The sequence below is a fragment of the Pimephales promelas genome, chromosome 10 (assembly GCF_988280905.1).
Source record: "Pimephales promelas chromosome 10, fPimPro1.hap1.1, whole genome shotgun sequence".
NCBI lineage: Eukaryota > Metazoa > Chordata > Actinopteri > Cypriniformes > Leuciscidae > Pimephales > Pimephales promelas.
This window is the reverse complement of record NC_142778.1, coordinates 24,533,335-24,547,919: the sequence shown is the minus strand read 5'-3', so window position 1 is coordinate 24,547,919 and position 14,585 is coordinate 24,533,335. Positions and strand designations below refer to the sequence as shown.

The window sequence follows — 14,585 nt, the reverse complement described above, 5'->3', positions numbered from 1 at the left end:
CACAACAGTTTTCAACATTGATAAGAAATAAATTTTTCATGAGCAGCCAATCAGAATTATTTCTGAAGGATCATGTGAGATTGAAGACTGGAGTATTGATGCTGAAAATTCCCTTTTACCATCACAGGAATAAATTACATTTTTTAAAAATATATTAAAATAGAAAACCATTATTTTAAATTCACCATTGCAACATTTGTTATACAAATTTCATGTTTGTTCTACTTTTGTTGTTGACACCACTGTGTTACATGTAAACTGAAAATTCACAGTTGTTTGTTACAAACTTAATTGGTTGATTAAGATTGTGATTACTATTTCCTTACAATGACAGGTATACTTGGCAATTTAACATATAGATTACAAACATCCCATGTCAGATATATATGGAATACCCAGGTGAAAAAGACGTTGTATTAAATGTATTAAAAATATATTTGAAATACAAATAGTGTGTTTATAATACATTTGTATTTACAACATGCTTATTTAAAGTGTACTAAAAATGTATTTTATTGCATTTTAGTATATTTCTAAAAAGTATACTAGAAGTACATTGGTAATAAATATATATTTAATTACACTTTTAAGAAATATACTATAGAAAAGCATACTTTTAATGTATTTATAAAAAGTATATTAGTAATATATTGGTAATAAATGTATGCTTTATTATATTTTTAATAAATATGCTAATGATAATTATACTTTAAATGTATTTCTAAAAAGTATATTAGAAGTACATTGGTAATAAATATATGTTTAAATACACTTTTAAGAAATACACTATAGAAAAGCATACTTTTAATGTATTTCTAAAAAAGTATATTATTAGTACATTGGTAATAAATGTGTGCTTAATTATATTTTTAATAAATATGCTAATGACAATCATGCTTTAAATATGTTTCTAAAAAGTGTACTAGAAGTACATTGGTATTTAATTACATTTTTAAGAAATATGCTAAATACAAACATATTTTAATTATATTTAAAAATGTTTTACTAGAAACGCAATGATAATAAATATACACTTAATTACACTTTTAGAAATATGCTAAAAACAAACACAGTTTTAGTGAAGTTTTAGTGTATTTACAGAAAGCATACTTGTTGCTAAATTAAAGTATTTTTGTGTTCACTTCAAGTTTAAAAATTCAAGTCCCTTTAATTCCCTTCCTAACATGAAGGCAATTAAACATGTATCGAAATTAATTGTATATTTCTACAAAGACTAGAAGTAGCACTTTAATTATAAATATGTGCTCAGTTAAGCTTTTAAGAAATATACCAAAAACTACCACACTTTTTGTAATACTTGTAATACTACTTTTTTAAATTAATTTGTTATAATTATGAAAAGCACTAAAATTTGACTAACAAGTAATGCACTTCTATACTTCTGCATTAATTAATCAAATAGTCTTTTCCACAAAACAAGTGAATACCAGTACGTGCACACATCAACATAAAAGATCAGGTGTACATACTAGAAAAACAAAATAAATTTCTTAAAGCTTGACTCTTACATTTGTTTAGTCAAAATGAATAAAAAAACTTGTTATAAAGCATGTTAGGTTTATATTAACAGAGTTGTTTCTTTTTTGTGGATGTTAGTTAATATTTCCAGTTGCATTCATTTGGACCAATCAGAGCCAATCTTTTCAAAACAAGCTTGCCGGCAATCGTCCAATCACACACTGCCATTTGAACTTACATGTTGGGCGGGGCGCGGACAACGGATACTGACTGTCTGTGGTATTCCATTAGCTTCGGACGGATATCTCAACAGAAATCATGTATTTTCCAAATTTTGCTTTGTTATTTCACTGACTCGGACCTAGTGAATGTGGATAGCACCGATCTAATATTAAGAGAACACACGAGCAGATTACCAGGTCGTCAGCTCCCGCGAACAATTTAGCAGTGAAGAGGACAACGCAGAGCTGCGCCGCCACGACATGGACAGAGCAAGATACTGCCAGAAAAGATCTTACTTCTTGGTGGTAAGTTTATTAGTTTAAGTGATTAGTGTAATTGGCTTTATTCTCACTTTGGGTTTAGAAAATATTTTCAGAAGTTGATGACGATGTTCTGTGGATTACTGGCGTTTCTGTTGATTTGACACTAAAGCGAGTTTATCCATTAACGTCTATCCATTGACGTCTATCAACTTAATTGTTATAGATCTAGACAGTGACATAATGCAACTATAAAAACATTGCACACTGTGTTTTCAGAAAAAAGGTTATTAATGGTGATTACACGACAGGCTTGATTGTCCCTAAGTAACTTCTTGTGTTTTAAATATTATAATATATTTTAAGCTCTAATAAAACTTTCACATTTGTGATATTTAATTCATAGTAAAATCTAATTAATTATTAGTTACTAAGTTATCAGCTGTCACCAACTTGTAACTTTCAATAGAATGTTCTGTCTTTATTAATAATGAATAATTACTTCAATAATAGCGTGGAAGTTACAGTAATGGTTCATTAAATATGTTTTACCATTTAAACAAAATACAAATTATATATGAAGAACACAAACTAGTGTTTGTTCTGCCCTAACTTTGTATAACATGCAACTTTATTTTTTTTTTGTAGAGCTTCCAGGGATACTATCATCTCTAAAAGAGGCCCTGGAGTCCATGAAACGAGGTTCATTCAGCTCAAGCCCAAGATCATCTGAGCTGTCTTCCTGAAACCTCAGACATGGTAAGAAAATTCTTTATGATAAAGAAAAATCCTATTTGTTATAATAATTATATCTGACTTTTGTGCATTAATACTTCAGTAAGTGTTCTGAATTAAGTAACAAAGTGACAGCTTTTTATTAGAATTATAAACGAACAAGTTTATACTAATGCTTGTTTTTTTTATTCTTTCCAGATTTCCCTCGGTGGTTCTGATGTCCCCAAAAGAGTCTATGGCAGACTGAACAAGTCACGAACTTCTCTTTTTACTCACGACTTGGCCACTTTACTTTTTGCTATTGTATTTCACTTTGTTTGACTTAAAGGATTAGTTCACTTAAAAAAAAAAAAAACTTTTGCTGATAACTTACCCACCCCCATGCCAAGATATCCATGTCATTCTTTCTTCAGTTGAAAAGAAATTAAGGTTTTTGATGAAAACATTTCAGGATTTTCTCCATATGGACTTCATTGGGAACCAAACGGTTCAAGGTCCAAAAGGCAGTTTCTGTGCAAACTGTTCAAAGGGCTTTAAACGATTCCAGACGATGAATAAGGGTCTTATCAAGCGAAACGATCGGTCATTTAAAAAAAAAAAAAAAACAACGTTTAAGTTTTATAAGCTCAAATGGTCGCCATGCTCTGTTCTGTTATGCATGTTCATAACTCTCCTATTCAAACTCGTTCATCAAAATTAACAAATCTTTTTCTGAGTCATTAGGTTCATTCAACGAACGAAATGAATGAATTGACTTGAAAAAAGATTTGTCAGGGCTGCCAACTCTCAAGCATTCAGCACGAGACTCTCGCAATTGAGCAATTCTCATGCTTTCACGACAAATTGACTGTTAGCCATTGGACCTTGAACCGTTTTGTTCCCAGTGAAGTCCATTATATGGAGAAAAATCCTGGAATGTTTTCATCAAAAACCTTAATTCCTTTTCGACTGAAGAAAGAAAGACATGGACATCTTGGAAGACATGGGGGTGAGTAAATTATCAGCAAAAGTTTTTTTTTTAAAAAGTGAACTACTCCTTTCAGTTAGTTTATTTATTTATTTATTTATTTTTTGTTCTGTTTAATACCTCTGCAAATCAATGCATTTTATGTTAATGTATTTTGTTTAGTTTTCATAATGCTTTACTGATGTAGTGCATTAAAGTTTATCTTTCAAAGAGTGTTTGTGTGTTTTGTAGAAATATTTTTTTACTGGGTTTTGTTGAATTAAAATGTTTAACTGTATTTTTAATACATTAAAATATATTATTTTTATATTAAATGGTTTTTGGAAAAAATATATTTTTAATATGTTAATAGTGGGTCCTATATTGTTCTACAAATACATTATTAATAAGCTGAAATTATATTTAAAATATACTTAGAACGCATTAATGTGAAGCTAAAATATACTAATGCTGTATTTCTAAAATCGATTTAAAGTGTATTAAAATACACTTTAAATAAGTGCTATTATATTACATTAAATGTACTTAAAATGGTTCCATTTTAGCACAATTTAATATAATAAAATATATTACTATTACCTTAAAATTGAACTTAAATACATATTAAAGTACACTTAATATACTTGAAGTTGTTTCAATTTAGCACATTTAATACATATTTAATACGGTGCACTTAAAATACATTAAGTATATCAAAATAAGTACATTTTAAATACATTTCCTTTTCACCTGGGTATACATGCTTAACTGACAGATTTATATAACTATAAATGCATCGTTTTGCATGTGATGGCTCACACAATAAAATAATGTTAGAAGTTGTGGTGAGTTTGGCAATTTCATTGAGAATCAACTAATCAGTTTTGATCAAACTGTCCCGATCCACCCAAGCGATTGAGAAAACTGTATCATGTAACCAGGAGGTTCAGCTGATCTGGAGTGTTTTCAGAGTCGCACAAGTGGACCTGTTTGCCTCTCCGGACACGACCCATTGCCAGTGGTTTTACTCCCTATCCGAGGGGACCCTCGGCATGGACGCCCTGGCTCACAGTGGGCCCTAGGACCTCCGCAAGTATGCGTTTCCCCCAGTCAGCCTTCTTGCACAGACTCTGTGCAAAGTCAGGGAGGACGAGGAGCAGGTCCTGTTAGTGGCGCCGTATTGGCCCACCAAGACTTGGTTCACAGAACTCCTCGCGACAGCTTCTCCTTGGCCGATTCCTCTGAAGAAGGACCTCCTTTCTCAAAGGCGGGGTGCTCTATGGCACCCACGTCCAGACCTCTGGAAACTCCATTTCTGGTCCCTGGATGGGACACGGAGGTTCTAGGTGATCTACCACAGGCAGTGGTAAACACCATCACTTCTGCCACCATCACCATCACTTCATAGTCCCCTCTATGAGGCTCCTCTATGCTTTAAAGTGGAACCTATTCGTTGATTGGTCTTCCTCCCGTCAGGAGGACCCCCGGACTTGCCCAATCAGAGTCATGCTTTCCTTCCTACAAGATGGGTTGGAGCGAAGGCTGTCTCCCTCCACCCTCAAAGTGTATGTTGCTGCAATAGCCGCACATCACGATGTAGTAGAAGGTAAGTCCGTGGGGAAGCATGACCTGATCATCAGATTTTTTTAATGGTGCTAGGAGGTTAAATCCACCTCGGGTTTTGCACGGGAGGAACACCAAGAACCAGAGCTTGGGACCTAGCTCTGGTACTGAGAGCTCTTCAAAATCTTCCCTTTGAGCCTTTGCTGACAGTGGAGCTGAATATCCTGTCTATTAAGACAGCGCTCCTGTTGGCTTTGGCCTCTTTTAAGAGGGTCGGGGATCTGCAGGCTTTTTTTGGTCGAAGAATCATGCTTAGAGTTCGGACCAGGCCTTTCTCAGGTGATATTGAAACCCCGGCCCGGATATGTGCCCAAGGTTCCTACCACTCCCTTCGTGAACCTACATGCACTGCCCCAGGAGGAGGCAGACCCAGCCCTGGCTTTTCTTTGTCCCATCCGCACCCTGTGGGTTTACATTGACAGGACGCAAAGCTTCAGGACCTCAGATCAGCTCTTTGTCTGTTACGTAGGCCAGCAGAAGAGGAAGGCTGTATCCAAGCAGAGGTTAGCTCACTGGTTAGTGGATGCTATCACCCGAGCGTATGAAGCTACGGGTGAGCCTTGTCCTCCCAGGTTGCGCGCTCACTCTACTAGAGGTGTTGCCACCTCCTGGGCTTTGGCCCAAGGCGCATCGCTGACAGACATTTGTAGAGCTGCAGGCTGGGCGACACCAAACACGTTCGCTAGATTTTATAGCCTATGTGTGGAACCTGTTTCCTCCCGAGTACTCGCTATACGGCCAGTGGTGCGAGGGAATAGGTTGTGTCAGCTTGCTACGCCACTCTGTGCCTCAGCCGGATACGTGCGTCTTTTTGCTCCGTTGGGGCCCTATGTTGGCTAGCCTCATGAGTTCCTCCATCACCCCTTCGGTGCCAAGCATGGCGGACCGCCGGCGCCAGGTCTACTACTTCTAAAGGAGTTGTTGTGTAGACTGGGTGTTTTGTCCAGTGGTCTCTTTAGTGACCCATAATGCCACGTGCAGTTCAGCCGTGTCATCCACTTGACAGACTCGTTCTGTTGTCCTTGTTGAGTACGCTCCCACTTCCTTTGGATTGGGACTACCTCAGGGACTGCACTATCCCCCTGGGCTAGTCCATATGTGTATTCCAGGCCTTCATCAGGCGGCTGGCTTCCGTAGCGTTCCCTTCCTTGTGACGGGTTAGGGCACGCTTTCCCAGTGTTATCCAATGTCCACTGAGTGGAACAGCAGTGTGACTCCCAAGCTAGCTCCCGCAATTTGAGAAACTGCTTTTGGTAGCTTAGCTGGGTGCTGGAAGGGGCCACCACCATGGCGTTTTGTTAGGGATCCCAATTCGTCAGGGAACTCCCCGACAACACGTTGGACTTCCCAGGACTAAAGGGAACGTCTCGGTTACGTATGTAACCCTTGTTCCCTGAGTACAGGGAACGGAGATGTGTCGTCCCTTCGCCATGTTGCTGTACCTTCACGGAGGACCCGACTCTGTTCGGCTCCTCAGCAAAAAGCGTCATGCATTGTTTATTTCCACTTTTTATATCTGCGCTTCATTGCCTCGTTTTTAATTCTCTCAAAGGCAGTTGGCTCCCTAGCTTGATCCTAATTCATCAGGGAACTCTCCGACAACAAGAACCCCAGGGAACAAGGGTTACATACATAACAAGATGATTTATAGTGTTCTTGTTGTTATTCTCTTACTTTTATTTCCGTATTACACTTATTCATCTGTTTACATCATGTCCATAAACTAAAAAAAAAAGGTCTATGGAAGGTCTAAAAAAAAGGAATATGACATCACCATAAAGAAGTAGGCATTATGAATGCAGCTGTATTTACATTTCTATGATTACATACTGAGATGTATTCCAGTGAAGGCTTTATTTGTTGTACTCATGATTTACAGTAGCTATACAATTACTGTACATCTGGATATATCCCAGTGGGATGTGACTACAGGGAGTCATGAATCAGCCTCTGATCTGAGACGAAAGGCAGAACGCTTGTATTAGATTGTCTTTAAGAAGCTTTCAATTATACAGTGATGAAAATTATACATGTGCCTTTCAAACCAACTTTAACAAGCTGCACAAAAAGTGCAGTAACATTATAATCTAGTTTAGACCCCCTGTAAAATGCCACTGGGAGGAAATTCATAAGGAACAACCATGGAAGACTGCTCCCATACAATATGAGGATGAGGACATCAAATGAAGACCTTTAAACACATCTTCTTTTTACTAAAATAAATAGATTATTACTTTGCATTGTTATGAGAATATAAAACTGAATCTTTTAATGTGTTATCATATTTTGATCCATTTCTTCCTTCTAATGCTATTTTAAGTACTTCTGCATTACATTATAGGGCTCTACACGATCCAAGGAATAAGGGTCTTATATGCAGAACTGATCTTTCATTAAAAAAAGGTACATATTTTTTAACGACAAATGCTCATCTTGCAGGGCTCTGCAATGCCCCGACCATTACGTAATCAAGTTCGAAAAGTAAATCGCGACGTAGGCGAAAGTACCGATCCAGTGTTTACAAAGTGAACGTGCAAAGACTAAGTCAAATGCCCTTTACAAAAAAAAGTAAACCTACGATGTCAGGCGATTTTGAAGTTGGAGGCGAAAATTAGATGGAAGTTTTTCATCCTACCATGGTAATTCTGCCTACGTCATGCGTGACCTTTCCAACGTGACTATGTAATGCGGGGCGCATCGCAGAGTTACTGCAAGATGAGTATTTGTGGTTATACATTTTTCTTATGTTTTTTTTAGAAAATGACAGATTGTATTTGTAGATAAGACCCTTATTCCTTGGCTGGGATTGTGTAGAGCCCTTTAAAGCTGAATTGAAATTGCAGTTTGGACCATTGGTTGCCATTGAAGTCCACTATATGGAGAAAAATCCTGGATTGTTTTTATCAAAAACCTTAATTTCTTTTTGACTGAAGAAAGAAAGACAAACATCGTAGATGACATGGGGTTGAGTAAATTGTAAGACAATTTTACAGTAATTTGGATGTGTGAACTGATCCTTTAATTTAAACAATTTGAAGGGTTAGTTCACCCAAAAATTAAAAAATTCGGTCAGTATTTACTCACCCTCATGTTGTTCCAAATCTCTATATATTTATTTGTTCTGTTGAACACAAAGGAACATATTTGTAAGAATGTTTTAATCAAACAGATCTCATTCCCCATTGACTACCATAGTAGGAAAAATACATACTAGTCAATGGGGAATGAGATCTTTTTTGATTAAAACACTCTTCCAAATATATTCCTTTGTGTTCAGCAGAACAAATAAACACATAGAGGTTTGGAACAACATGAGGGTGAGTAAATACTGACAGAATTTTCATTTTTGGGTGAACTAACCCTTTAAGACACTGTTGCTTAATCTATCATTATTAATTCATATTCTAGTGCTATAATTGTTCTAATTGTTTGAGTATCAATTGGTTGTTGTTAGTTCCCTGAGGTCCTGGCCACCTAACTGCATACTTTCTGCTTGAAACCTCTAAATTGTAAGCAAATAAAGACCATTATTGTTATTATTTCCCCAATGAGGAATTCAAGTTGCTCTGTGTATCATTTACTTAAACCATTATAATAGCTGTGTTGGTTAACTTTCCAAGCAAATCATTGCCATATGACACAGTGGCCATATCATTGCAAGATGGGCAACTTTAGGTGCACAGGGTATAAAGTTTCATTGCTGTTATTGAGTATTCAAGCCGAAGGTTCACATGTGTGTCTGTTTAAACAATGACCCTGTCACCAATGGCTGGAAGACATAGCTCTCTCTGTTAGACTGTCTGTGATGATGAGGGTTACTCTCTGAAAAAAAAATGTTATTTAGCATGACTTAGAATAGTGATCTAGAAGAAAGTGTTGAGCTCTCTCACGGTTAATTTGGCATCATTTTAAGATGGGCTATGAAAAAATAAAAGATGCATTTTCTGAAAACATGATTGTTTCTCTCTCATGTAAAATTAAACCATCAATTTTATGGTGTTCTGGTTGCTTCCTCTGCGGTGTCTTATGGGTCAAAAGAGCGTGACCCCAAGGTTGTTCTGGGTGATTGCTAGGGCTGGCAGATGAAAATCCTTAGTAGTGACGCTCGTCTTAACAAAACCAGCCAATATAGGATCAGTCTGTGTATTTGTACTTTAAGAGGTTGAGAATTGTGCAGGGCTGGTGAATCTGTGTGTGTCTCTGTTTAAGAATATGAGAAGGTGATTTTGAACGACCACAGCTTCAGGCAGAAAAAAAAAAACAAAAAACAATTGACATATGAGACAAATAAATAGCCAAACAAGGAAAGGGACATGGAGAGGAGGAGTACAACTAGTCTCTCAGTCTTTATGCTATATAGAAAATCCTAGTGTTGGCTGATTGCTTCCACATGCTACTAAACACACACAGACTGAAGAGATGGGGAGCAGACTTTCAATGTGTGCATATATGAATGTTCCCATTAAGAGAGGTCTCTGAGACTCTATTAATCTCACACTATGTCGCAGGCAGCTTGGACGTCTGGTGGCTTCATCTGTTTTGACCTATTGGGATGAATCAATGTGCTTGCTTTATTGGGAGACTTCTCTTATGCAGCAGCTAAGGCATGTAGGAAATATCTAGCCTGCCATTTGGCACTAGGATTTTGATTGCAATCTCGAATTGTGACTCATTTTACCATCAGCATCAGGTTGACAAAGGGAATAGAAATATTTAATGATTCAATATGTATTCCATTTGGCTGGAAAATAATGTTCTTGCATTGCTAATGTAATAGCACTTAAGTTGGATGAAAGAAAATTTAAGGAAGATATTTATCTTTTATTTTACTTCAAATGGAGACAGAAAATGGACCTTAAAAGGTCAAATTTACCTCATCATTATTGTCCCACAAAGAGTGCAGTGATTTTAATAGATAATAGATCTTCCAGGTAGTGGAAGGATTTTTGAATAATACTTGATGTATAGTATTTTTTTTAAATGTAACTTATCTTTGCCTTTTAAGTAATTTTATGTAAATCAAAATTATGATAATGGAAAATATTGCATTTAATAAATTCTACTTTTTCATGCAAATCTCGAAAAGAGGAATGTATTAGGTATTACGACGTTAAAATGACAGACGATGTACAAGGAAGGAAACTCTGCGTCAGACAAACAGATTATTGGTTTAATGGGTAACATTGCCCTTGACTAAAGAACTTTTGTAACTTAAATAAGCATTATTCTAATGTATAATGTTTGCAGCGCAGACTGTAGAACTTAATTCAATGTCTGTAAATGTCCTACCTGTTAGACAGGAATGTCCAGACATTTTTATCCAGACATCAATGGCTTATTGATCATTGGTGTTATTAATCATTTAGTTGTTGTTTGCTAGTTTGAGTTGAGAAATACACATTCCAGCATTATCACTAATCTGTGTGTGCACATTTTCCTTGAGAACCAAGCAAGTTTACTCATGAAACCAAACCATATTGCATATCGCAATCGCAATATTGACCGCAATAATCCCAATATGACATTTTCCCCAAATAGTGCAGCCCTAGTCTTGTCGATGTTTTGGGGCTCATTTTGTTTTGACAGTTCCTGTGTTTTGATATTTATATTCTGTTTAATAAAATAACTGCATTTGGATCCAGCTCTCCTTTGTTTTGAGATCACTCTGCATTACATTTAGCCTATACACTACCTTTCAAAAAATAATATATTGTTTTGTTTTTGAAAGAAGTCTCTAATTGCATGGGTGCATTTGTTTGATCCAAAAGTAAATATGATACAATTGTGAAATATTATTACAATTTAAAATGATAATTTTCCACTATATTTTAAATTTTAATTTACTTTGTATTTATATGCTGGCAACACTGAATTTTCAGCAACTTAATTCTATCCAATACCTAAACTTTAGCAACAACCTTACTAACATAAGCAATAATAAGCAGTAAATAGGAGTTTATTGAGGTGAGTGAGAATTGGACCCTGATCTAAAGTGTGACCGTAATATTATTATATTTAAATGACATAATACAACAAAACAGCTGATATCAAACATTCAATTACTGTAATGCACTCAGATTTAAAATATGATTTTCAAATATATATTTTTCGATGTTGGTATCTTTCAGCTTTCATGAAGCTGGGAAGCCTAACAGATTTGTCTCAGTTTGACCATCAGGACTTTAATTGTTATTTGTTTGAAGCTTAAGTAATTTCCAGTATATACTGTTGTAAAGTTATGAACATGATCGGTGGAGTTCATTAGCATATTGCTGTACATGTATTGGTGAAACATTCCTGTGACATTTCAATGGGTAAAAACTACGCTACATCTAGTTAAGTGTGTTTCGGTTAGACAGAAAACCATGAGAACTGTGTTATGCATGAGATAGTTGAGAAAAAAAAAAAAGATGAGCCTCTCTGCCCTTTGTTCCCAGGACCATTCTTATCCGAGTCCTACTGTGTGTATGAGGAATTGCAGCAGATTTCTCTTGATTCATAGAGCAATTACATTTTTCATTCCCCATTCGGCGTGTTATCTCCTAAACTCTTTCTTTTCTAATGGATTCTATTTTGGAGGAATGACTGAATACATGGATAAAATCATTTTCTATTTGTTGCCGGGCTCCATATGGACCAAAGAACTATTATTCACTTCACATCTGTGTTTCCAGAACTCATTTTACATTTTGAATAGTTGGTTTGGTTAATGATGTAAATGGATTTTCTTTAAAAATCGTATTTATTATGGACATTGCAGTTTTTGTCACAAAACCACCTCAAGTTTTTCATCAAAATCACATTAACAAATGAATAACGTGTAAATTAAACAAAATGAAAAACTACATATTGCTTTGTCCTTGTGATCTTTCCTGTCTGTACAGTATCTCAGATGTTACTTCAGAAAACTCATTACTTTGGTAATGAGAGACCAAATATCCTGTGGTTCTTCATTAATGGATTGGTACCTAAAATAAGAAGTCTCCTCTTCAAACAATGTCTCGCATCAGTGACTTCAAAGCCATATTTTCAATTTTAAAATACTTATACCATCTCAATATGCAGAGACAACTACATTGAACAAAATTAAATGCTTTTGATTTTACCCACATTTTTCATGAGCTTAACTCAAGGATCTAAGACTTTTTCTATGTGCACAAAAGGCCTATTTCTCTCAAATATTGTTCACAAATCTGTCTAAATCTGTGTTAGTGACTGCATGATTATTGCACAGGTGTGCCGTAGGCTGGCCAGAATAAAAGGCCAACGTTGGTTATGGCGACGAACTGCAGTCAGGTCGAGACCCCGATGAGGACGACGAAACTCATGCAGATGAGCGTCCATGAGACAGTTTGTACAGAAATTTCTGTTTCTGACAGTTTGCACAGAAATGATTTGGAGTTGCAGCAGGTCTCCGGGTGGCAGGTCTCAGACGATCTTGGAGGTTAAGATGCTGGATGTGGAGGTCCTGGGCTGGTGTGGTGTGGTTACATGTGGTCTGCGGTTGTGAGGCCGGTTCGATGTACTTATGCTTAGGCTTATGTTAGAGAAATCAACATTCAACATACTGTACCTTCCAATACAGTAAAACTGCACATTTTAAAGTGGCATTTTATTGTGGCCACCCTAAGGCACACCTGTGCAATAATAATGTTGTCTAATCAGCATCTTGATATGCCACATCTGTCAGGTGGATGGATTATCTCGGCAAAAGGAGAAGTGCTCACTAACACAAATTTAGACAGATTCTTGAATGGTATTGAGAGAAATAGGCATTTTCTGTACATAGAAAAAGTCTAAGATCTTTGAGTTCAGCTCATGAAAAATAAATGGGGGCAAAAACAAAAGTGTGGAATTTATAATTGTGTTCAGTTTATTAATGTTTACAATTTGTATAATGTTTTTTTTTTATAATTCGAGCAAGGCGAGGCCGAGAGCCTTGGGAACGGAGCGGACTGGTCTGGAGTCTCACGGAAGGAGATCCGGCAGGATAAATGGAGGAGTAAATACAGTGCAAGACGTGAGAGGACCAGGCCTGGACTTTATGTTGTGTTTTTTTTTTTTTTTTTACTTTCGTATTGTTGATCTTTCATTGTTCATTTTGATCATTAACATTATGCTGAATGTTCGCCTCCTTCTTCCCTGAGACTTTAACTTTGCTACAATTCATTTTGCTTGTGTTAACCATATAGTTCTCAAATCTCATTTGCAGTAAAAAGGATTTTCAAAATGATAAAAAATGATTTTGGTCTCTTCCAAAGTGTTCATGGCTTCTTCTTTTTTCAGCTTGACAGCTTGCATGCCTTGCGCTATGGGCATTTCTTCAAACAATCTGCTTCTGTGTTACAGAAGAAAGAAAGAAAGTCATACAGGTTTGGAAAAACATGAGAGTGAGTAATTGATGGCAGGTTTTTTATTGCCAGGTGGCCATAGTGCATAATTTAGCTGAAAGGGATAGTTCACCCAGTTGTTGATAGTTCAAATCCATAGTATTTCCCCCCCTTATGGAAGTCAATAGGGCCTGTTTCTGACATTCTTCAAAATATCTTCTTTTGTGTTCAGCAGAAGAAATAAATTCATACAAGTTTGGAACAACTTGAAGGTTGGTAAATGATGACAGAATTAATTTTTTTTAGTGGACTGTCCCTTTTAAGTAGCTTTTTTCATTGTGATTTAACACCCTCAACGTGTTATTTCCAATTTAGAACCAATTTCCTTGAAGCATAGAGTAATTACTGAGTTTTTGAATATGAAAAGTTCTGCCTTAAAATATATTCTACACCTTTCATGCCATGAGCATACAAATTACATGTTATATTTTTCACTCCACTGGATAACCAAGGCCATTTTCATTAAGCATAGGATGAAGTGAACCATTTGGCTGCTTGATGCTTGTGAAGCTAAAAGTAGATTCAAGGCATCGTGATCTAACGTAGCCATCTGTAGTGAAGAGGCACAGCGCTCATATCTCAGAGCTGTCCTTTGGCTGTCTAACACATCTCATTACTGTTTGTATATAAGCTACTGTGTGTTTACGGTCTGTTATCCAAGCACAGGTTGCATCATTGATGTCCAGATGGTACTGGTACAGACTGACTGTCATACGCCATGTGTGAAAATTCTGGGTTGCTCACACACACTTTTTTTTCCTCAAGAGAAAGGGCGATAGTTAGATATTTAACTTTTTCCTCATCAGCAAACAATGATCCAAAATACACAGAATATAATAACTCAAACATAGTTTAGCTGGATGATTTAATCTAATCCATTCTGTTTGGCAAGTAGCAAAATGGCTTTGAAATAATATTAACCTTGTTTAT

General features: G+C 36.3%; 2 long non-coding RNA genes across 2 annotated transcripts in view; both read left to right on the top strand.

Moving 5' to 3' along the window:
• The window catches only part of LOC120462070 (uncharacterized), a 94,570-nt gene extending 80,796 nt beyond the window's left edge, over nucleotides 1–13,774 (top strand). Inside the window, exon 6 of the long non-coding RNA XR_005618302.2 lies at nucleotides 13,190–13,774. This is a non-coding gene — a long non-coding RNA (uncharacterized LOC120462070). The remainder of the gene's footprint in view (nucleotides 1–13,189) is intronic.
• Nucleotides 1,422–3,876, top strand: LOC120485977 (uncharacterized). Its single transcript, XR_005624082.2, has 3 exons — nucleotides 1,422–2,006; nucleotides 2,610–2,720; nucleotides 2,895–3,876. It is a non-coding gene; the product is annotated as an uncharacterized LOC120485977 (long non-coding RNA).
• Nucleotides 13,775–14,585: the final 811 nt, after the last annotated feature.